Raw genomic sequence first — 25980 nt, 5'->3', positions numbered from 1 at the left:
CAGGAAAAAACACAGTATATAGAAGATTTGGTACTATCCATGGTTTCAGGCATCCACTGTGGGTCTTGGAACATAAATCCCATGGATAAGGGGGGACTGCTACCCAGAAAACTCTGCTACATAGAGTTTTCAAGGTGAGACAAAACAAAAATGGAAAATGGTGTTCTGATAATGTAAACTTCCTTGCAACTCAGAAGATAACATGAGGACCTTTAGTAGCTACTTTACTGAGGAGACTACACCAGAATGAAGGAGTGTCAGTCCATGGAAGATGGTGGAGTCTGCTCCATGAGCCAGGGACAGACCAGGGATGATCAGAGGGAGATGGGAAGGGGAAGACGACCAGAGGGAGATGGGAAGAGGAGGACAACCAGAGGGATATGGGAAGGGCCTGAGAAACTCTGTTGTCTTCAGCTGGTATCCCCCCTTCTTAAGGAGAGCATTTACCTGGGACTTTTGGTATTAAGCAAGTATTAAGTGTTAGGCTGCTGGGATCAAACTCAGGATGCAGGCAAGAATATTGGGGAGTCAGTGGAAGGAATACGGTCTTAGTATCTGAAGTCTTGATTTGGGTTTTCATCTCAGACATCGTAGTTTTCATCTCTAGAAACCTAATTTCAGTCTCTTTTATGTCTTCCATATCACTACTTAACATGGTCAAACTTTCCTCTAGCTTTTTGAACATAAGGAATACAGTTATAATTACCATTTAATGTCCTTATGTACTAATTCTATCATCTGCGTCTGTTCCCATTGATTCATTTTTTTCCCCCGCTGTCTTTATATATTGCACTTTCCTGGTTTGTTGCATGCCTGGTAATTTTTTAATGGATGCTAAACACTGTGAATCTTGCCTTGCTGGGTATTGAAAGTTTTTGTATTCCTATAAAAATTCTCCAGCTTTGTTTTGGGAAGCAGTTAAATTATTTGAAGTTTGATCCCTTCAAATCTGGCTTTTAGGCTTTGTATGGCGGGACCAGAGCAATATTTAGTCTAGGCCTGATTTTTTTCCCCATTCCTGAGGCAAAACCCTTCTGAGTATGCTATCTGATGCCCCATGAACTCTGAGGTTTTTCCACTCTGGATGGTGGGAACAGAAACTATTTTCTGGCTTTGGATGATCTCTGGGGATTGTTCCCTGTAATCTTTTGGGGTGATGGCTCATGCACTTGCACTGAAACTCAAAGGGCCCCTTTACAGATCTCTGGGCTCTTTCTTTGTAAAGTTCTCTATACTCTGGTACTCTTCCCTATGATGTCTAGCTCCTTGCCTCTCTGGACGCCCAGCTCCATCTCCTCAGCTCAGGGAGATTTAGTATCTCCTTCTGGATTCCCCATCCCGGTGCTATGCTTCAGACTCCCTCTAGGCAGTGAGCTGGGCAGTCATATGGCTCACTCCGTTTGCTTCCCATCCCTCAGAGATCACTGCCCTTTGTTGTCGATATCTATATCTGTCTATGTCTATGTCTATATCTCTCTGTCTCTAATTTTTTAATTGTTTTCTGTGAGACATTAAATCCCTGTTACTGCATCTTGGCTGGAAGCAGAAGTCTCTGGTTTGATTTTTGACCCTATATCTTGTGTACTATTTGATTTTGGAAGAATTACTCAGCCTCATCCTCTTCTTTGCCCATTTATGAAATGGGGATAATAATACAGTGATTAATCAATAGAATCATAGAGAGGAGAGCATGTTATAGTCTATAAGAATCGGCAAAGGAGTTCCATACACTGAGAGTGGACTTAAGAAAAAATCACCCAAGTGGGATGGTCCTCTCCTCTGAGCAGGAATCACCTGAGTCCTTCTCTCTTGCCCACACTTGCCTTATTTGTTGTCCTCAACCCAACTAATGACTCTGCCCTTTTCCTAGTGAACCTGCTGGTGAAAGGACCATAGGCCAAAAGGCAACCTGTCTCCTCCCAGAACCCACGGAGTACAAACCAAAGTTACCTGAATCCTTTTGCCAAAGGTACACTACCACATGATTGTGGTACCAATGTGGTACCAAAGGAGTCTATGTGATTTGTGGTTAAAAATCGATTACTTTTTCTTATTTACACTTTTTTAAAAATAATTATTTTCACTGAACATGAAGCAGAATGCACGGAACTAGTAATTGAGAACATCTGCCCACATGATAAATATATGGACGTCATTCAGCTTCTAATCAGTACATTAACATTTGAAAATAGTGATTTTCTTTTTAAAGGAAAGCTATCTTTCTTCTGACATATTAAAATTCCAACTTACTAAAGTAGTAACTGGAGTGAGAAAATAATAAAATTGTATGGCTTTTTTATTGCATGTTTATTTAGGCCAAACCAGTATGAGGGAGCTAGATTAATTACTTTTATACTGTTAAGTACTGTACAGTTAATTATTTCATCTAAGTTGTGTCTGAGCCAAACCTGTGAATTACTGTGCATGCAGGGCAATGATGATAATTTATGTACTTCCTCCATCCTACGGCTTGTTAATATATTATGTTTGATTTGAAACTAGATGTTAAAAGTTTGCAAGAGGCTTTTAAAGACTACCTCGTGACATAAGATCTAAAATTATGTATTTCAAAATTAAGGTTGACAACATGCTACGATAGGAAGTTATTTAGATGATGGAATTATAATAGAGTTTGTCTGAAAAATATACTTACCCACGCTTTACTCTAATAGGTTGACTCTTATGGTTTTAGCTTAAGCTTTTTATTTTGCCGGATTTTCCAATGTGGATGTTATTTAGGCCCTTAGTTTTTCAACATGCACAAAAGCAGATCCTACCCACTTTCCCCATACACCTAATCAGACATTTAATTGTGGTTCCAAGTGACTAGTCACTTCTAATGCTTGGAGGGGTGCTCACACTCACCATGAATTGAGCAAGCTAGACAGGTGACACTGAAGCCACTTTTACAACGTCAGATCAACTTCACAGAACTTAAATAACACGTTCTCAGCAATATTTGCACATCAAGTGAAAGAGAACTTTGAAAATATTTTATAAATCCAAAAATTAAATTTTAAGAGATGCCGTTAATGTTAAAAAAAAAAAAAAAGATGAAAAATCAGTCAGAACAAAAACTATAAAAGTTCATGCATGGATCCAATAGTTTGCCCCTCGTGCGGCCTGGAGAGCCGCCCCAGTCACTGAGCCCACTCCAGTGGCATGTGGCTGGCCAGGGAGAGACTTGGGAGCAGGACAGGCCGTGGCTGTGTGAGTGTCTCCTGCATTTTCAAGGGCAGCCCTTGGAGTTTGGAGAAAGAAAAGTTCCGGTGAGGCAACACTGTGTCCCCAGGAAAATAATTCACAGAACACAAGTATCTGCCAGCTCCAACCAGGTAATAAGTGACCTGGACGTTCATCTTTTAGGGGAAACTCAATACAGATCCAGATTACTTGCTGGAATTTTGGGGGGAAGTTCCTTGCTTATTTTAGGGGAATCAGAGAGAATCAAAAAGGATGGGAAGTAGTCTACCTTCCCTGTAGCACATTTTTACCTTCTTTGTTTGTATGAAATATGTGGATTTTGCCATGTGAGTCATTTTAACGAACAACTGTTTTTTCTCCTTAAAATGCAGGCACTTGCCTCACAATTTCCTTTCCTTGCAGAGGCTTTCAAACTGTTCAACCACTAGAGGTCTGTATTACCTATTTTAAAAAGTCATACCCAACTGGCTGAGACTTTCAGCAATCAATTTCAATACAAATTTCTATATTTTAAGATTTCAAATCTCTTTGAGACATAACACCAGGGATTAAAAATCACAACACTTTAGGAAATGAAGGAGAAAAACCAACAGGAACTCTTCCATTTGGAAGGGAACCGAGTTTCCATGCTAACTCTTGCTATGTGGCCAGCTGAGCACAACTCATACTCTGCAACTCAGAAGTCAACGGTCAGTCACAAATCAGAGGAACGAAATTTATTTTCTTTAGAATAGTTCATCCCAATGTATTTTAAGATGCTAACTTTAAATTTTAAAGCCTTTATTTTCCTATTGCAACAAAAGAAGTTAAAGTAATTGAATTAATTCTCAGTTTAGTTCATTTCGAACACCAATTTTACGACTTTTATCAGTGTTTTTAATAAGATTTTTTTGTATCAGTCGTCCAAGATAAAATTGAAAATTAATGTTCTTTCAGAATGACTTAATAAGGCTCGGCTGCAATTGTATAAACTGATGCACGAGGCTGGGCTTGGCTGGTTAAAGCTCTAATAGAAAGAAATGATGATTGCTAATGGTACCCTCTATAAATCGGGTCTCCTACATTTTCACTGTGCTGCATGTTCGCCCTGGGATTTTCCTTAGAATGGTCCATTTGGGTCGGCCCTCTGCCAGCAGTAGTGCGGACTTGGAGCCCTGCAGAAATCTAAAAAAACGAGGCAGGCCATTTACAGGACACCTGACTAGTCATGATGAAACCTCTCCATAGTCTTACAGAGAAGGACTCCTAAAACATCACGCACTCATAAATTCACATATTTAAATGGCATGGTTGGAAATATTGCAGGCATAAAAGCTGTAATTTACTGAGTGTTGCACCAGGGGTTTGGGATTGTGATGCTAGATTTTCAGATTCTAATTATGCCTGCATTTGGAGTAAGTGGCTACATTTGTTGCCAGGCAAGGTGTCATGCTAAGAGGCTCTCCTCTTTTAAAAGGCATGATTGCATCATGTTCCTGGCCTGTAACGCCTCCAGAAATATAAGCAGGTCTAGTGTGGCATCTCTCTCAGTCTGTCACTTTATTAAAACAACAATTTGCAAGTGTTATTTAGCAGATCAGCTGGGTGCATTTCAAAGGGTAATATTTAACAGAGGGGGGAAATAACCCATTCCAATCCTTTTAAAAAGTGTTTTCTATGTATTCACAGGCAAATTATCTAGTGTTTTATACAGATCTCAAATCTAGGATTCAAGATAATTTTAGTAATGTCTTACCCTGCTTGTCTACATAACCCAAATGATCAATTCTACAGCAGAAGGAAACTAATTCACAATGCCGTCATTTGTACTTTAGACCACATTATTTAAAGGAGTTTCGTTTTTCTTCATTTCCTGTTTCTTTTCTGTATATGGCTGGTGGCATATGAATTAACAATTTTCTCACTGAAATGTGACAGAAAAATATCTGCTTTACCCAATCCTGAACATACCTTTCAGAGCTCCTGACTGTTCTGTTATTCAAAACAAGGCTCGCTTATACTTGCATCTAATATCAGTATGAACCTATAATCAAATATTAACAATGTTCACTTACATACATATACATATGTTTAAAAAAATACTGATAGCGTAGCACTTAAAAACAGCAACAGGAAGGTCTCAGGCTCTGGAGAATTTGATGGGTTACATCTGGGAGAGAAATGATTACAACCAGGGCATTGGAGTCCGTCCCAAATTCCAGTGTTGGTCCTGGCATTGGTTAGCAATGTGGGCCCTTAGACTCAGTCTGAAAAAATGAAGCCAATGAGGGAACCTAGCCTGCAGGGGGTTTTGTTGTTGTTTTGGTGCATTAAGTAAGAAAATGCAGCTGGAGTGCCTGACACAGTGCTTGATCCAGTAAATGTCCAATTAATAGATGTTTATGATTTTCCCTGATCCTTTGTGTGTACATTTACAAAACAGTAATATAATACAATGGCAATAATCAGAGTTACATCTAAGTGTTATTTTGAGAAGTAAATAAGATAATATGCATGAAACAGTACCTGGCACTGGTTGCTTCCCAAACTTGTCTCCCAAAGTTTTCACCCATAAAACTAGATCAAAAGTTGGGCGAGTTTTAAGGATGATTCATTCCTGGATTTTGAATTTTTTATTTTCATTTGTTTTCTTGGTGAGAAGATGTGTTATTTAGATTACTTTACGTCTCACTTATTTCTTTCTGATCTGGATGATGACTTAAATGAGTGACTCTACCAGATAAAGAAGATAAAATATTGCATTGAAATAAGAGTCACCTAGAGACAGAAATTATTTTCAGGGCAGTTAAAAAACTGAAGTTAAAAATCTGATCAACCTCAGGGATTTAAAAGAAATAAAATGATCGTGCTTAAAATGCGATTTTCACCCCTTTCATTACTCCACCCCTAGCAATTGAGGAAAGTTTGTTTGCCCTAAAATGCTGTATAGTATCTCTTTTCAGTATCTCTTTTCTGTGGCAGAGGGATTTGAAGGAAGTTGTGACTAACTAGCTTTTTATTAGAGTCAGAATTCTGGTTCAATTTCAGGCATTATTTTAACTCAACTTGTCTTTCCAATATTATTGGGATTTAGAAATATAATTGTTGTATTTTGCAATGGCGCTAAGAGAACAAAGACCAACTACTGACATACAACTAAAAATGTTTTACTAAGAGGAGGAGGACTAGACTTGGCAGTTTGGTCTTTCCGCAGCAATTTCCAAGGACACCCTGGAGTTACAAAAGAGGTACATGCTTCTGAAATTAGAGGCACTTGCCTGGACAGAAGTCGGAGTCAATGCCTACCAACTTTCATGTTTTTGTGTGAGATAAGGAAAACCTCTCATTTAAAGTTATCTATTGTATATTCTCAGAATGTTCTAGCTCCTTGCAAGGTTGATTTTATGGGATGTCAGTGACATGAGAGGTTTTGGGAAATAAATTCTTATATAGTTACAAATAAATGTTTGTATCATGAACTAGTCCTAGGATCTGGAATTACATCAGAAGTTCTTCTGGGGTCATATTTCAGTTTAAAAGCTAGCCACCCACTGGCAGTGAAGGATTGAACCCAACCTCTTTCCGCCAAGTCAGCACAACCCCATTTCCAGGAGTCTACTTATATATATATCCCCACCTCTTTGGAAATCAAATCATAATTTCCACTTCCAAGTACATACCCTAAAACTCTTCCACATGTGCACAGGAAATGTACAAAAATGTTTACAGTAGCATTGTTAACCAGCCACTGGGTATCGTTTTTCTAGAATAAAGGAAGTTGCTTTTTTTTTTTTTTTTTAAATTCTCATTCTATTTATGGTAGCTTCTCGCTTCTTACTCTTCCAGAAATCTCTAGTGGAGGCCTGTAAGGCAATTAAAGAACCAGCCCATTTGGAGAAGCATGCAATCACAGAGGCTTGTGTTTTCCATGGTCCCATCTGCTGAAATAGTAACTAAGGCTTTTGCCTAAGCTAGTAGGAGAAGAGCTTAGAGAATCAAATTATCAGGAGAGAAACTATCTGTCTTCATTTTCTTGTTTCCAACCGGCAAATACAAATTGTTAAATACGCCTGTTCCTTAATCCTCATTAGGAAATCTTGAAGAATAGCAGGCCAGAAAAAAAGGCATGGGATTCTGAAAAACCACCACCACTGAAAAATAAAAGTCAGGGTTGTTCCTTCCCATTCAGATCACCTTACATGTTCCAAGTTGGTTGAATTTGAATTTTTCCATTAAATAGTTTTATTCCTAGTTATATGTGCATGGATGCCACATATACAATCCTAACTATATCTTTTTGTTTAGAATTTTCTTTTTGTTGGACTTGAAGATAAAATAATTTAAATGGAATAACCAGTATATGTGATCGTTTTCCATTTGGTGGTATTCCTAGGACTTGTTTATTGGTGTATTTGTCTCAGAATAAGAATTATTATTAAAAGTAATCTAATGACACCATCGTGCACCCCCCCAACTCTCTGTTACTGGAGGGGTTTTGTTTTAAGGCCCAGAGATGTGGGATTACAGGTCAGTGACAGGCAGTGTTTGGAAATATACCAAAGGCACCAAATAAATCAGCTGTGTGTCCAGGAGGAACTGACATCAAATGCAGGTTTCTGATTAGTTATAGCCATAGAACCAGCCATTAGGGATTGAATCATAGAGCTAAATTTCTAAAATATCCAATTTTGGAAACATTTCACTACATGTCAAAGCGGATAAACTCTTTATACCATGTAAGCTTTAAAATCCCATTTGCTTCCCCTCTCCCAGCATCCATTCTAAATGTCACTATTTTCTACCTGTTAGTGTGTCATATTTTCAATACTTGATCACCCTTTCTTAGTCATTCTTTCTAAGGGTACTGGCCTATTTGCTGTGCCTCGAATATGCTGCCTCTGGTCCTTTGCACTTGCTTTGCCCTCTGCCTAGAGCCATCTGCCCCCAGAGATTCATAGAGTTCTTTCCTTTTTTCTAAGGAGGCTTTCCCTAAACATCCTTTTAAAACTGTACCTTCTCCTCCAACCGCTTCCACGTTCTAGTCCGATTCTCCACGTCTTACAACATTTTGTATATTTTACTTGATTGTTTTCTCTGTCTACATGGGCTAGAATACAAGTTCGATGAGGCCTGCTTTTTTTGTCTGCCTGTTCACACTTGGTCTGTAGTGCTGAGAACAGTGTCTGGCATATACGTGTCCAACAAAGATACTTATTGAATGAATCACAGCAGAATCTGTTGCAAACTGCAGCCCTAAATAGGAATAAGTTGTATCTAATACAATTCTCATCGAGAAGGATTCTTGCTGTCATGACATGTCCTTGATATCCTTATTTTAGACGAGGAGAAAAGAAACTCTAGGATTACCGCACACCCTTTCAAAAACAAAACTCTAGTCACGATAGTTGCAAACTGAAATGCCATCAGGATTTTGGCAGTTACATAACTGTGTGAAGCCCCCCAATGTAAGGCATTAAGGAGCGGTAGGGTCTGTGATAAATAGGAGACTTTATATACAACCCCACCCAAAGGCATTGAGATTTAAAAAGGATATGTAAAAATAGGCCTGCTGGAGAAAACCTGTCTACCTGTGGTTTCCAAGGCCCGCTTCAGCTGTCACTGTATGGCCAGTAGGAACATGAAGACATTTCCTAAGTGACACTGTTTTTTCTACCTCTTTTCAACTATATACTCAGGCTTGACTATGTGTCTGACTCCACATCAGGATAGAAATACTCAACTGATCAAATCTAATTACATTTGCTTTCCAACTAAATTGTGTATCACCTTCCTCTCTTGTGAGAGATATGGACCCTCTTGGGTCTTCAGCAACTGATTATTGCAAACCTAATTGATTTACGACATTTCATTAATAAAGTTAACTAAAACTAATTAGGCACATTGAATAAAAGTTTCTTGTGAAATGAATTATTCTATTTAGCTTAAGGGTTCTTAATTGTCAAGATGAATTGCTGAGGAGGATTACAGAATTATTTTCTCTTGGGATATTTAGCTAAATATATATATACAGATTCAACCAATATGGATTGTTTCTATGGATGGTGACACCATGGAAACTAAAAAAAGAAAAAATATATTAAATATGAAAGTTAAAGATATCCAAACATCCTCCTAAGGAGATAGAAATCACAAAATTGGTTACACAGATCTTTTCATGTTAAGATGTTAAACTAGGTCTGTTAAATTTGTCATATATCTTAAATAAACTCAAATAAATTTATTGACATTTATTGTTTCATTTATAGTATAACTTTTTTCCACTTAACTGGTGCATGTTGTATTTCTCACTCTTTAATTCAGACGATATACTTTGTTTAACTTGCCCATCTAATTAAATCTAAATTCTAGCAGAAATCCAGGGGGAGCCTACTAACCACTTCAGTTGCCCCAAAGCAAGCTGGTGCATTGTGGTCCAGTACTTCTCACAGGGCCATTTCCAATGTTCCCTCTTTGTTCAGTTGTGTATAGAGAAACGTGTTCTTTGTAAGGTGAAGAGTAGCATTCATTAATGGTTTAGAGGTGAATAAAATATGGCTAGCCCATTCGTGTTACATATATCACATGAGAAGCCATTGTCAAGGACTGGAATTTGCATTGCTTTCGCACTGCCGAAGCAGGTTGGACTTCTTGCTTTGCCTTGTTAAGGAAGCCACGCAGTCGTTTTATGCTCCTGCTCTATATACAGACCACACTAGAGGGACCAGAAGGCAGCAAAACACCCACATGATTCTTTCTGTGACCTGGGAGTATCACTGAGGAGCCAAAGTTCAGGCTCAAGAGACAGACGTTCTGCACTGTTTACTTTCTGTGGTGGCCCGTGCTGGGTGCAGAGCTATTTTGGCTTTGCCTGGGTGAGAAGAGGAAGGCTGCTCCCGATGGACTTTGGATGTGTGGTACGATATTGTTCCTCTTGTCCTAGGGCCCCATGGGTGACTTAGCACTTGTTTACATTCTGGAAAGATGCCACAGACCTACATCCAGGTAACTGTTACCTTCTGCCAGGTATGCACTGTATTGGTACATTTCTAAGGTTAGCCTAGACCTTTCTGGAATTTAAAAAGTTACTCCTAAACGTCTAAGTCTCCTTAAAAGACTTAAAAGGAATGACTAGTAGTTGAAGGGAGAGGATGCCATCACTAGTTTGGTCAAAAACTCTTCTGCCAACAAAACAGAGCCTCTAAATTCAAAGGCTAATTCTCTGAGCTCTTTTAATAAAAATATTAATACTAATGTAATTTAAATTAAAATCTCCTAAATAGTTATTTATATTCTAAGCCTATCTACCTATATTATTCAAGCCTAGGAACGGTGTTTCTGTAGATAAACTGTGTGAATAATAGGTGATTTGGAGTAAACTAGAAAAAAAACACTATATTTTTGTTTATTGAAAAACCCCACAAATGTTCATTTTGCCTTTTTCTATTGGTAAGGCTCTAGGATTCATATTTGACAGTTCCAAATTGGGTCCAAACTTCTATTATTTGTGATTTCATTGAAAAATGATACTATTACATGAGTAAAAGGAATAATGGCGGGATATTTATGTCTTTCTCACAGCTAATTATGTAGCTATTTCAAATCCTTGATGCTTCAATGATTCAAAGACAAATTTGTTTTTAATTTTTTGCCTTGTGTAACGCATGACTATTAGTACAGGAACCAAATGTAATTGAACTGCAAGGTATACGTGACTGGAAAGTAAGGGAGACTGAAGTTCTAATAATTAGATCGGATTAGTGGGAAATGGTAACTAAGAACTTTAGAATATCTATAACAAGGGGTGATTCTATTAATTAAAATTAAAAACAGACTACTGTTATCTGTGACATGTATAATTTGAAAATAAAAATGAAGACTTCTATCTTGTACATTCCCATAAAAAAAGAAAAGAAGATGAAGTGGTCTAAGATTTATTTTGCTTCGCTCTCCAATTGTCTAAATAAAACATAAATCAGTTTTGGTCACTACAATTGAGGCATATCTATCATTGTAGGAAAAATAAAATCTTAGAGAATATAAATAGTAAGGAAGAAATATTAGCCTATAAAAATGACCTTACATCTTTTGCAGTTTTTCTTACTCGGAGATGTCAATGATGAAGGTAAACAAGCCAACAGGCATATATTAGCTCAATAAAACTGTTTGTACCTCTTTTCACAATTTTTAAGAAAACAAGAACCTCTAACTTTAGATGAGTACATAAAATGCTTAAAAAAAATTTTAAAGTCAAATTTATTGAAGTACAGGTTATATACAGTAAAATTCACCCTTTTAAAATGTATTATTTGATGAATTTTGACAAATGTATCCAGCTGTGTAATGACCACTACAGTCAATATACAGAATATTTTCATCATCTCCCACAATTCTCTTATACCTCTTTTAGTCTATCCCCTCCTCCCAACCCCAGTCCTTGACAGTCACTGAGTGATTTCTGTCTCAACACCGTGTTTCCCTGAAAATAAGACCTAGCCAGACAATCAGCTCTAATGCTTCTTTTGGAGCAAAAATTAATATACGACCTGGTATTATATTATATTATATTATATTATATTATATTTATTATGTTATGTTATGTTATATTATATATCATATCATATCATATCATATCATATCATATCATATCATATTATATGATCCAGTTTTATAGTAAAATAAGACCAGGTCTTATATTAATTTTTGCTCCAAAAGACGCACGAGAGCTGGTTGTCCGGCTAGGTCTTATTTTCGGGGAAACACGGTAGTTTCGCCTTTTCCAGAATGTCATATAAATAGAATCACAAAGTCTGTAGCACTTTCTGTCTGCTTCTTTCTCTTAGTGAGATCCTAGTTTGCTCCTTTTCATTGCTGAGTGGTATTTCATTGTCTGGATGGAGCATAGTTTCTTTTTCCATGTCCCTGTTGGTGGACATTTGGATTGTTTCCAGTTTTTGGTGATTATGAATGAAGCTGTTATAAACATTCACGTTCAGGTATTTGTGTGAACATATATTTTTATGTTTCCTAGGTAAATACCTACAAGCAGCATAGGTCGGTTGTTAAGCATTTATTTAAGTGTATAAGAAATTGCCTATTTCCCAACGTGGCTGTACCTGACAAAGGCATCTAAGAAGCTAACATAACTATACCAAAGTGTATGCAAATGAAGGAACCCAATTCTCAATCAGCACAGATTTTTTATTTTTATTTGATAGCTAGTTTTAACTGGTTTGGTTAGCAGATTTTTTAAAAGCCCACGATGGATTATAAACAGTAAACTCAAAGGTCTTAGGGATAGGTTGTTAGAAATTAGAAGCAGCCAAAAATGATACTCACTAATAGGACTATAATTATTGATTTAAAAAAAAGGCAGGCACTTACAGGGAATTCTTCTGGCTCATAAGTTCTGAGAAGTTCCCAAACATATCTGCATACTAGAATCACTTGAGAATCTCTTAACAACGTCAGAGCCCAGGCTATACCACAATTGAATAAACCACAAATCTGGGGTAGAGCACAGACATCAGAATTTTTTAAGTTTGGATGGTGTCAGTGTGTAGTCAGGTTTGGAGCCACATGCTAGAGCATAATGTGACGAAATGGAAGGAGCATGGACCCGGAGCCAGGAGACCTGGAACCGCCTACAGGCTCTGGGCAAGCCCCTGCCTTTAGGGCTTAGGGTTCTCTGCTCTGTAACCGGAAGTTCCAGGTAGGCAAACTCCAAGATGATTCTGCATAAAATTTAGGTGGTTCTAGATATCATCAGACAGATAATAGTCATGCTTAGGAGACTCCATTTCCCAAGGAATGATTGTGTTCTGAATGTTTGTTGCAGATACCTCTTGAAAAGAATTTTGTTCACAGATTGACATTTTTGTTTTGTATATTTAGACAGTTATGGTATATCTGTTTTCTCTCCAATGGTATTGCTGTATGTTTTTAAAAACAATTCAAGCATATGGGGCAGTTTGGCTTTTATTCTTTCTAATATTCTTAATTCTGACAGTTTTCCACATTTTATAAGTAAGATTTCAACCTAAATTCTTTTGGACCTATAAAACAAGGTTTGAAATGCTATTTACACATTACTGGCTTCAATCAATAAGAGATCAGAGTTCTGTAGTCGTAAGTTGGGTAAAGGAACATTACAAAGTTCAGAAGTTCTTTCTGAAAACACCGTTTGTGTTTCAGTATAGTGTTCACGGAGTGGGATGGGGCCTTGGAGACTATCTTACAGGAAACCAAAGGCAAAGTTGCTAGTTAGTGGCAGAATTGGTATAGCATCAGTTCTTTAACAAACATAAGTCCTTAAAAAAAAATTCTTAGAATTAAGCATGTTTTGCTTATTCATCTGAAATTCAAAAGTTTGAAAAAGTTTAAAATTTTACAGAATGTTTTCTTCAGTGTTTTGCTATTTGTAAGCAAAATGTCATATTACTTTGCAAGTTTTGTTATAAATGTGAGAATGTTAGTCAGAAACTGAGGGCTTCCAAAATGTAGGAGGGCAGCAGGCTCGAGAATCATGGCAGCAGGACTCCCCCAGTTACTGTCCTGCTTCTCCCATGGTAAGGCTGAAGGGGTATTACGGACAAACATCTCCTTCTATTCAGAATTCTTAGGACATAAAATAAAGCTTCCTGCCTCAGTGTCTTCCTAACAATGACATATATTTTCATGCACTTTATCCAGAGCTAGATTTTTGCTGAAAACACACATAGTGCAGCTTCCTAGGCTTTACTGCACCTCAAAAAAAAAAAAAACTAAAAATTTCCTGTGACAGAACTCTGTGGAATGTTACTATTTTTGTCTCTAAGATTAAAGCAGTCCTAAATAGTTTCCTAACACCACTGTGGAGTGCCCTCCAGCAAGTGTTTCCTAACTTGCCAATGGAGCAAAGAATAAACTCACCTCAACTTTTGTCTACCCACCTACCACTTATCTACTTTCAAAAAATGCAATCACATGCATTCAGAAGGGGACAAGCTACATTTTTCATTCTCCCTGGAGGGATTAGAGAGTGTCTCCACTGTTAATTTGGGAAGCTGAGAGTTTATTCTTTGAGGTGAATTTTAATTAGGAAAAAAAAATTCTTGCGAACTGGGTCAATCCCGGAGCAGTTTCATGAACACTATCGTACAAGTGCATATGATGACAGCAGTTGGACTAATTGAGAGTCACCAGCTGCCCCGTCAGGTTCTGAGTGGAAAGCCCTGCTGTGGGATTCTGTGAGACTCTACCAGGGGGCAAGACTGCATGGGGATAAAGGGGCACCTCTACCTCCAATTTCACAGTGCTGTTTTCCCTACATCATCCTGGAGTAAGGGAAATTTTTGTAAGAATGAGATTGAAACATTAGGGTTTTCAGAAAGTGAGTAGGTCAAGTTTTAAGGTTTCTGTGCTTCTGGAAGTAAGTGCCGAGGCCCCACAAAGGCGAAGCGTCCCATGTCACGGCTGATGAAAGAGCACAGTCACTTCCCTCCTGAAGGCCTGTGCTGCACTGCTCAGAGTAGTCCCCCATGGCCAGAAGGAGGGCCTGTCACTGGCACTGCACTGCTCTCACATAGGTCAGCACAGATACGGGCACATCTTGGTAATTCTGACATTGCTTACATTTAGTATCATAGAAATGCACACGTGTTCTTAAGCCTTGTATTGGAAGGGATGAGATAAGACTGTAATTTCCTTCTTTTCTGCTCCTTTTGTTTCTGTCACTAGACAATGGTCTCTGTGACTTTTGTGCTACCTCCGCTATTGACATATTACACAAAACTACTGACAGATACGAGGTGTGATCACAAAATACGGTGCATGCTACTGCCAAGTGCCATCCACCGGAAAGACAGGGATCTTCAATGTGGGAAGTGACACGTCGAACCTTAGTAACAGTGTGTGACAAGTTTCAACTTGTTCAGTGCAGTCAGTCAGGTGTGAACTACAATTGAGAGGAGTCTTTTAAAGTGTGCGGTAAATCATCCTCCATCATGACAATGCTCCGTGTCACACAACGCTTCTGGTACGGCAATTTCTGTCAAATAAAACATTACAGTGTGTCCTCATCCACCTTACTCACTGGATGTGGCACAGTGTGACTTCTGGCTCTTCCCCAATGTCAGAATGATTCAGGACATGCAGGTAGCCACGACAGCGCAACTAAAGACACTCACAAAAGAGGACTTCCAGAACTGCTTCAGAAAGTGGCCAGAACGATGGGATAAGGGTGTTCGAAGTGAGGGGAAGTATTTGAGGGGTATTAATGGCAGTGTGTCTTTTACTGTAATAATTTTTTTTATTTTTTATTTAAACATTCATCGTATGCTTTGATCACACCTCATACAATGCTATAGGTATAAGACACTTACTTGGATGCAGACCTTCTGGGATGGCTTCAGTGTCTTATTCAGATAGAAACCCAGCCATTTTAGACCAATTTATCATGTATGAAATCTGGAAAGAAAAAAAGATTAGTGTGATTCACTGAATATGGTCAGATTTTTATATTTCAATTTACAGAGTAAGCATTAGCACTACATCTTATGAATATTTTCAGAGGGAATGAAATCATCTGGGCCCATTAAGGGCATATTTTTCCTTATATAGCATTAGGCTGCACTAAATGGCTCTGTCGTGGGATCTCACTCTCTTCCTGCTTATAGCCAGCAGTACCCCGGTACCCTTGTAAACACACACTAGAGAAGGAAAAAAGAATATTTTGGGGTGAAATCGTACAATTTTATTCTAAGACACTAATGTAGACATAATTACTAAATAAATATAATAGATTTTTACTCATGAATCTACAGTTAAGCTTTGATAAATGATTATTTTTAATACAATGCTTAGATAAGTGTTATTGAATCATAATTGTAAAATATTTTAAAATATATTTTCCTATTTTTATATTTCATATAATACATGCATATGATATAAATGTCAAGTTACAGAGGAGTATAATATAAAATCACATGTCTCCTAGCCCTTATTGTCTCTCTGGATCCACTTCCCATGGATACTTCCTACTAATAGTTTCTTATGTATCCTTTTAGGACTTTAATAAAATGTATTGACTTGTATATCCATGTGTGTATCCATGTTTTTTTCATTTTACACATCATACTATTCTACTCTTTGCTTTCTTTATTTTTAACTTAATAATGTGGCTAGCAGAACTTTTTACATCACTGTATATAAATCTACCTTATTCATTTCGATGACCATACAGTATTATATTTATTGCACGGATACATGGTAAGTTATTTAACCAGCCCACCATTAATGGGCCTTAGGGTTTTTTGTGTTTTTTTCAGTTTCCCTTTTTGACTGCTTGAAAAAAAATGCCTCAATGATATTTATACATATGTATTTTTGTACTTATATGAATATATCAGTAGAATAAGTTCCAAACATAATTATTGAAGCAAATTGTTTGTACCCTCTAAGTTTTTGAAAGATACTTAGAAAGTATCCTCTATAAAAATTACACCAATTTACAATATGAAAAATCTTTTATCAAATCTTAAATTATTTTCTCAGTTGGATAAGTAAAAAGTGTGTATTTTAAATTGCATTTCTCTGGTTATGAATGAGACTGAGCTTCTCTTTGCTTTCTTATTTTACATAGTTATTCTTCTACTAGTTTGCCCAGCCATGACTTTTGCTCATTTTTCAATTTGGTTGTTCATTATGTCTTATTTTAAAGAGCTCATGATATGTTAATGTAACTGTCATTTTACATATAATGTGTGGCAAATAGCTTTTCCAAGTTCCTGATTATCTTTCTACTTTGTTTATGGTGCGTTTTACTACACAGCCATTTTTCTTTTCTTTTCTTTTTTTCATGTAGCCAAATTCGTCAATGTATTTCATTATGGATTTGTTTTGTTCTTTTCTTTGTTTGTTTGTTTTTTAAGTAAGAATTTTTTTAAAGCTGAAGAGTTAATCAGGCAGATTGTACATAGGTTACTTTTTAAAAATAACGTACATCAACTTTACTAAAGCATTGTTATATAGAATTTTGACATTAGAAGGATCTATTTGTATTCCTATTTCTTGGTGATTTTGTTGTTATAGCAAAAGATGTTTCCCGTAAGATGATTTCTCCTACAAAATACCACTGTGGTGTGAATTCTGTGGATGCTTGAAAGACTCTAATGTACCTTAGGAGAAAAAAAAAACAAAATAGAGACAGGGTCAGATTTGTCAGTTGCATTCTCCAGAGAGTTAACAGTGGTTGTCTCAGATCTGAAATCTAGACTGAGTTAGAAGGAAAGTAATAGAAATTCCAAGACAAACAGAAAGTAAAAAGTATGAGTAACAGAGGTTCACTATTGGAAATCTTGAAAGCACATGAAAAAAAAAGGAAAGAAAAAATCACTTTTGATCTTAGCCTTGATCTTAATAACACTCAAAAGCTTTTAAGATCTGTTACATATTTTTTCTAGTCTTTGTTATCTGTTCTACAAATATGTAGGCATTTTAAAAAAAAATATCAGTGATGTTACTCATGAATCAGTGCTAATATACCTAAATTATTTTCATTAAAACACCCAAGTAGCGCTTTAATGGTACTTTGATGAGAATCTACCAAATACACACACACACTGGATCACAGTCATGATTTCTATTTTATGCATTGCTTTATTCACTTCCGATTACCTTTCCTTATCATTAAATATTTTAAATATATTTTATATTAAATATGCATGGCTTAACCTAATGGGAATTTCAAAGAATAGGAATAGATTTGTGTTTCTCTCAAAGATCCATTCTGTTAACTTGGTAAATCAAATGCCAGAACACATTCAAGAAATCATTATGTAGTAATCACATCAGATTCTTTTCCATTCCTGATAAAGTGGCAGCGATTAATTGTGTGAAGGTTAAGGGCTGGGAGACATCATGGTATAATGTGTTTTATGTGAAGTGACATCATTTGATTGGAAAGAGATGATTAGAGCTGGGCTAATGGCACATTCTTGCTCCAGGAGCATACCACAGAGAGTTAGACGCTTGGAAAATGCATCTGAATTGGATAACAAGAAAAGTTTGGGTCAAATATTGAAAAAAAGAGTATATGTAATGATAAAATTATAAATGTATGAAGTTTACTAAAGTAAATGCAGTGAAATTTTTAAAAAATTATATAGAAAAATACCTGAAGCATCTATTGAGTCACAGTCACAAGTATTTGGGCATAGTGAAACCAGCAGGCCTCGGAAGGGCCCTAAGAGCGTCACTGGCATGTTGTAACTTATTACCACTAACAAACACTGCCTGCCATAAGCAGTGAACACTGCTTCCTCTCCATTTGGACGTAACCAGTAACATACAAATTAGACGATATATTGTTAGCTCTGCCTGTACATTTAAAGTTCTAGATCCAAGCAGCTGGTGAAATTCTGTCTCCCAGGGATGTCCCTCTATTACTGAGAAAACCGCAGCTGCTCAGTCGGGATGACGCACCTCTCCTCTCAAATATGCTCACTAGGAACCAATACTCACCTCAATCTTTTGAGCAACATCAACGAGCCCAATCAAAACAACAGACATTTGGCCGGGTCCAACTGACAGCTGTCAGAGAATCTAGGTACCCTTGGAGAACGTGTTCGGAGTCTGAATTGTTCACGGAGTCACTGGCTGAAAATAAGTTTCCACTTACTTGCACATCGACAGGTTAGTAACTACATTCAACTACAGTTTTGTAAACCATTGCTTGTAGATAACTAAGTGTTTACATTAAAAGCTGAAAGACTGATATACAATTTGAGTTGGAATGCTGAACAGTTTATGTATGTAGGAAATGACTTGCTCAATTTGAGATAACTTTATTTTTATACCGTCAAAACGCCAAAGGTTAAAAACAGTACATTTTAGTGAAGTTATAGGGAAACATAGAGATATCCAACCTTAAGTTTTAAATAAAGGGCTGTCCATTTTAGTATTTCCCAACTAAAGAAGGAATTTCTAGAATTCTTCATTATTGTACCTACAGGTAAGATCACAGGCGAATGTTATAACTAAAATGGAGTAGATCTTGTTTTTTTTCTATGAGAGAAACAGAACTTGATTTCAAATTATAACTTAATATCAAGTCCCAAGTAATGAGCTGGCCTTATAAAGCAGGCAGCCTGGTGTAGAGCGGACCTGGTGGGGTAGTCGCTAAGAGCGCAGGAATCAGAATCCCCACCTTTAAGTCTTGACTCCACCAGTTACTCCATTTGGGTGAGCTACCTGTCTCGTGTTCCAAGCCACAAAGTGACGAGAAAGCAGTGGCTATTTCATAGAGATGTTGTGAGGATTAAAAAATGTTTAAAGACTGAACACTGAGTTTGGCACATTACGTGTGCTGTTAGTTTTATTTAAAATGTTCATTAACAAACATTTTCTTTGTTCATTTACAAAGAAAAGAACTTTTGGGTGATCATTCTGGACAAGGCACGGGTTTCATGCTTCTCTGACTTGAACGTGCTTTTGAATTACCTGAGGGTCTTGTTACCATGCAGACTCTTATTCAGTGGGTCCAGGTGGGGTCTGAGAGTCTGCATTTTTAACAAGCCCCTAGGTTATGTTGTGGTGCTCATCTGTGGGCCTTGATACCTTAGATAATTGAGGATAGTTACTCCTAACTTGTGATACAGTGGTTCTCAATAGAATAAATGGGGAAAGGGCAGAAAGGAAAGTGCAGACAATACGTATGGATTTAAAATTCCCCCCAGGTGATTGTAATATGGTTGCCTTACTTGTTTCCTAACATGTTAAGAACCACTGATTTAACAGTTCAACATTTTATTCTTTTTCATTTCTCTTTTTCTTACTCTCTCCTCTACTTGCCCCTTACCATTACAGTTTTAGACTGAAAAAAAAAAAGGTATTAATACTTCATTCCCCAATTAGTAAGACTAGAGCATCAATTTTAAGTCATTTCATTACAACAGGGTAATACTGTGTTTCCCCAAAAATAAGACCTAGCTGGACAGTTAGCTCTAATGCATCTTTTGGAGCAAAAATTAATATAAGACCCATATGTTATGTTATGTTATGTTATGTTATGTTATGTTATGTTATGTTATGTTATGTTACGTTACGTTACGTTACGTTATGTTACGTTACGTTATGTTATGTTACACCTAGTCTTATTTTAACCGGTCTTATATTAATTTTTGCTCCAAAAGATGTATTAGAGCTGATTGTCCGGCTAGGTCTTATTTTCAGGAAAACAGAGTATACTTAAATGAAATCAGAAAAGGGTTTCTAACGTTTGTCTTTTAAAACATAAGGATCTGAAAATGTATTTAATATTTCCCATAGCTCAAGCAGAAAACAAACAAAGAAACAAACAACAAACAGGCAAGCAAGTGACTTGCGAAGCATTTAATAATAGAATATAAGGAAGCATGGGATGTGGTCCATGCTATCAAAGGAGTTATAATTCCATGGGCAGGGGAAAATTGTGGTGGTTATCATGGAAGTGGCCAGAATCAAACAATGTGACCACATCAGACATTCCACTGGTTTGACAGGTGGACAGAAAGAGAGTTGTTTCTATGTGGCTTCCCATCGCAGTGGCATTGAGATGCTTAGAGAGACCCATATCTAAACCTGCACTTAGCTTGACCAACATCTCACTAGGGCAAAGATCATTTCACTACTTTGGTGTGTCCTCAGGGCTTAATATCACTCAGACCCATAGTACTCCTTCTGTAAGTATCTTCTACCAATATTAATATATTTCATAGGTATAATTCTTCATCTTCCAAAGTAGATAAGACAAGTTTTGATTAATATAAAATGGGAAATATCTAAAGAAAACTTAGAGAGCAAATTAGCAATCATACACTCTCATAAGAATATACAACAGTATATATAATTCTGCAATATTCTTACTTGGAAATTAACCAAAGTACTTAAATCCAGTGATCTAAATAAGATTTTAACATCATTTGGTGAAGAACAAAGCAACTTATATACGTATAAAATGAACAAAAAAAAAATCCCATAAAATTTGACTCAAGCTGAATGATTATTAATTATATGATTTAGAATTGTAAGGACATCTAGAATTGGAACTTGGGATATGAAGGCACAATGAGACTATGAAAAACAAAGCATGCCTATTTCTTACCCATTTTCAAAACTTGTAAATGTCACAAAATTAAATGTGAGACTAGCAACACAATTTAAAGTGTTCTTGCTTATAAGAAGGAAAGTTTAACTGGTAGACTCTAGACATTTATTTCTACTTAAGACATTTAGATGACGCACCCAGGTTACGAACCAAACAAATAAAACAAAAAACAACTCTTCTAAATTGAGCTATAAGAATAATGTAAAATAATGCAGTCATACAGTATTTACAGTATATAGTGAATTCCTTGTTTTGGAAGACAATTTTGGTTTTCATGTTCAAGGGAATTCTTTTCCCCCTGTGGTCATCTGCTATGAAGAGAAAAAATCAAAATCAAATAGCAACCAGAGCTGAGAGCAAGATTCACTTGTCATTTCCATGACTGTTCTAAATATATACTTTGTTTTTTATTTCCAATTGTCAATTTGTCATTAATTAACCACTAGCTAATGACACAACACATCTGGCAAATTCATAGTTCTTTTGATTGTTTTTTTTTTTTTTTGCTGTGATTGAAAACATATTTTAGAGCTTTAATAGGATAATGGAACTCACTTGTCAAATCAGTTCAATATTACCTTAAATCCCTGTAGATACTCTTTGATTTAAGATGGCTTTATATATTGAGCCATTAAAAAGTTGATTTTCTATAGAAAAAATTCATATCACAAATAAAATCAAAAATTTAAAGTGAACTAAATTTACACTGGGAATGCAACAAAATTTACTTTTGCTTATGGGAGTTTTAGTATATTGTTTTAATAAACACCTACATCAAAAGAAACACAAACCATGTAATCCAACGTCATTAGGCAATTTTGAAAGAGAAAGCATAGGACTTTTTTGAAGAAAAATCATAGCACTTTTCAGTGGCAACGTGTTTAAAAGCTGATTTGTCCAGCGCTAAAGAACATGGAGAAAAGTGTTGCTCACCGGCCTTGGGTACTTTGTCATATTTTATTGCTCTGGTTTTGTATTTATTTATTGCCACAGCATGTCTTCAAGACAGCTTTTTAATCTTCACAACATTTGGATTTACTTCAAACTTCTAGATAAAATTCCTAATTTCCTAGCCTGTTTGAGAGGCTCTCTGACATCCACCGATGCCTTTTGCCAGACTGAGCAGCAAAAGGACTAGGTAAACCAATAGGTGTGGAGAGGAAGACTCTTGAGCTTGGTCCCTGTAACAAATTTGAATGCAAAATACAGCAACTCCCAGGCAACTGCTTCAAAATGACACTGTGACAGCACAGAAAAAACTACAGGAGACAAGCATCATGCACTTACGCTATGAGTTTCAAAACGCTTCTCAGCTAAGTGTTTTACCTGGCCTTTGGGTAAGCAGCAGATCAAATTTTCTTTCATTACTTTTTCTCTAGCATAAGGTAAATAATTAGTCATTTAGTCCTAGTAATAACAACAATAGTATAGGCAGTAGCACAAAAAACAAACAAACCTCAAAATCATATACAATTCTTACCTCAAACTAAAAAAACACCAAAATAAGAAACCTGAAATATCCACAATTCTGTTCTTTTCTGAACACTGAACTGGGGTTTGAGAGTAACAGCAAAGATTTCAGCTCAGAGCTCGGGATATGGAGCATTGTCGTAGCAATGGTGACAGAAAGACACTTTCTAAATCTCAAAGATGAGTCTTCTTTGGCATCAGTGAAACCAGTGGAAGAAAACCAGTTTTCTTCTGAGTTGGATGATGGAGCAGCTGATTTAGTTTAAGGTCAAACCAGAAATCAAGGCCTCAAGATGGGCACAAAACCCGATGAAGTCAGGAAACCACGGCAGAGACAGTAGACAATAGACTTGACACTAATAGTCATGAAACTTTAGCAAATGTTGAGACCTAGCAACTTGGGGTCACTCCTGGGGCCTCAAGCCAAGTTATAGGAACTGTCAGCCATAATTTGGGGGATGGACAATTGGAGTCAGTACTGGAAAACCTACTGATTTTCCAGAGTCAGTAATTTACAGGAGAGTTATTTTGACAGTTCTGCGAACACCAAACATGAACTAAAAGGGCAATTATTTTAGACTTTTGTTTCCAAGCCATAACTAAGAAACAAAAGGAATCAAAGAACGTTATCACTGGAGGGACATTATGGATAGGGCCTTGAGGTTCAGAGTTGTGAAACAGATCTCTGAAGAGCATACAGCAGTTAAGTGGAGTCGCTGGTGCTTCCTGGCGCTTGGATTAAGGGGGGATTATCCACCAGGCCTTTAGAGGTAGGGAAACAAGGAGACAAGGGAAGCAGGCAGTTTCCTTTTTAGAGAAGATTTGTAAGGGGGCTGCAGGTTATGCAAAGGGAAATAAAGGCCTGGGGACCCATGTTGCTCAGGGGGTAACTGCCAAGAGAAGCATGATGGGGATGAGGTCCCTTCAGGAGGAGGTACATTTGCTCTACAGATTTATACCACAGAACAGCAGGGTGCCAGATTTCTTGCCTCCTTCACTGTTACTTTCTCTTCCCCAGATGACACTAGAAATGAATGTAGCCAAGTTCCTAAAGTGATCTCAGGAGAGAGTGACCACCTAGACTCTCCAAAAGAAAGGGCTCCTGGGGGCCGCTAGTGGGTACTGAATGGAGCCATCAGCAAACCACGATATGGTAAGGAAGTGCCAGATGGGTTCAATAGTCAGGTCTGTGGCTGCCCACAGACAACCGGGCAGGGAACGCGTTGGGTAAAACTTGCTGAGGTACCCTGGAGACCTTAGGAGGCAGACACTGCGGAGTGACTGGGATGGGCATTTAACAGAATTGGAGAATTGCGTGCTAGACAGAGGTGGAGTGGAGGGAAGGAGCCAGCAAGAGTTTTTCCTAAAATCCTGACTCAGTTACAAATTAGGCACTGGCCAGGGCTGTGGGGATTAAGATGCGGAGATGCCCGGGATTTCTCCTTCCCTCAATTTGATGGATCAAAGGACATCTGGGAACACCTGAAAGTGGAAGCGTTTGCCCCAGGTCTTGGCGGCGTCCGGTGCCCAAGACTCTTCGGTATGGTTCGCGGGGAGGGGAGATGAGCGGGGCAGCGGCATCGCCTGGAAAGCGGAAGGGGAGTGTGGGGACCACTGTAACTTCGCCTTAAAAGCAGCACAACTTTGGAACGGACGTTAGTCAGAGTCCTACCCGCTCTCCATTCAGGTCGCGCGGTTACAAGACACGAGTTAGTTAGCTAAAAGCCTGGGAAAGAAAGTTCACTTGGTTTCATCCCATTTCTGCAGGTTTCTTGCTTGTCCTTGAAAGAGCTTGGTAAAATGGGAATGAAATTTGGGGAGCACGTGGCAAACAAGCGCAAACTGTGCCCTCCCAACCCAGACGCGTCACCTGATTTTGGGAAGGGAGGCCAGCTCCGGGCGTGGAGCCCGGGAGGCCCCCAGCACAGCGCGGGCAGCGAGGACCCCGTGACACGAAACTGACCACCCCGCCCCGCAGCCCCCAAGCCCCCAAGCCCGGCGAGCCCCCAAGGCCGCGTCCACTCACCCGCGCCCGCGGCGCTGCGCCCACTTTGGGCAGCGAGCTGGCGGCGCTGGTGCGGGGCTCGGGCGCGCCACCCCGGTCACCGGTGCTGCTCCCCACGACCGCCGCCGCGGGCCGGGGAAGGCTGCTGGCCGCGCGCCAGTCCAGGAGCCCTGTCGTCCACTGCCCGGGCACAGGCTGACAGATGCCGAGTCGTCCGCGCCCAGGCAGCTCCGGATTTATAGGGTGGGGCGTTGCTGCACCCTGGGTTCCAGGGGCAAGGCTCTGTTTTGCATTCCCTCCTCCTCCGCCCCGCCCCAGGAGACCCTCTCGGCCCAACCCTCTTCCTCTCCAGATGCTGACGGAAGCGGGACAACGCCGGCCATCTCCCGTGTCAGGTCTGCGTCCACCTGGCCCGGAACCCCACATGGGGAGGTGTCCAGAAATGGAAGCCAGCTGGGGGTACACGAGCAGCGGGTCAAGCCGAGATTAATGTTCCTCTACTTTTTTTTTTTTAACTTGGAAAACTTTTCAAGATGAATTAGATGACTCCTTTCTCTTTCTTGTAACTCAGACTTTGACATTACATTGTGGATCACAGAGCCATCCCATAGGTTAATTTCAGGGTTACGGGGTGAAAGGGTAGAATTCTTTCTTCCTATTGGACATGCTATCAGAATGGCATTTTTTAAATAGAAAAATAGAAAAAAGTTGAAAAACAAAATATGACCAAATATTTAACGAAGATTAATATAAATTCTTCATAAACTATTTCAAAAAACAAAATATAAATTCTTCATTAACACGCCCCAACTCATGTTGTCAGGCCAATACCAAATACTCTGATACCAAAACCAGATAAGCTATCAGGAGAAAAGAAAACTCCAGGCAAATATTTCTGATGAATATAGATAAGAATCCTCAACAAAATATTAGCAAATCAAATCCAGTAACATATAAAAAGGATTATACACCATGACCAAGTGAGACTTATCTCAGAAATGCAAGATTACCAAAAATCAACTGATGTACCATTCCAATAAAACAAAAGACAAAACCACAGGCTCATATTAATAAATTGGAAAAAAAAATTGACAGAATTCAACACCCTTTCATGATAAAAGCACTCAACAAACTAGGAATAGACAGGAACGTCCGTCCTCAAACTGTAGTCTGTGTATGAAAAACTCATTACCATCACGCT

General features: G+C 38.2%; 1 protein-coding gene across 2 annotated transcripts in view; it reads right to left on the bottom strand.

Annotated features, from left to right (window-relative positions):
- AGTR1 (angiotensin II receptor type 1) overlaps window positions 1-25084 on the bottom strand; it is a 49125-nt gene extending 24041 nt beyond the window's left edge. Inside the window, exons 1-3 of one of the 2 annotated variants that reach the window (XM_081063438.1) lie at window positions 24801-24894; window positions 18682-18816; window positions 15543-15627 (exon numbers count right to left, since the gene is read on the bottom strand). The gene's annotated coding sequence lies outside the window, so the exon portion shown is untranslated. Of the gene's footprint in view, window positions 1-15542; window positions 15628-18681; window positions 18817-24800 lie in introns of both variants that reach the window. The other variant, XM_081063439.1, reaches the window with a different exon arrangement.
- Window positions 25085-25980: the final 896 nt, after the last annotated feature.

This window comes from Rhinolophus hipposideros (genome assembly GCF_964194185.1).
Source record: "Rhinolophus hipposideros genome assembly, chromosome: 2".
In the NCBI taxonomy this organism is placed as follows: domain Eukaryota; kingdom Metazoa; phylum Chordata; class Mammalia; order Chiroptera; family Rhinolophidae; genus Rhinolophus; species Rhinolophus hipposideros.
The sequence above is the reverse complement of the archived record's forward strand: the minus strand, read 5'-3'. Positions and strand labels throughout refer to the sequence as shown.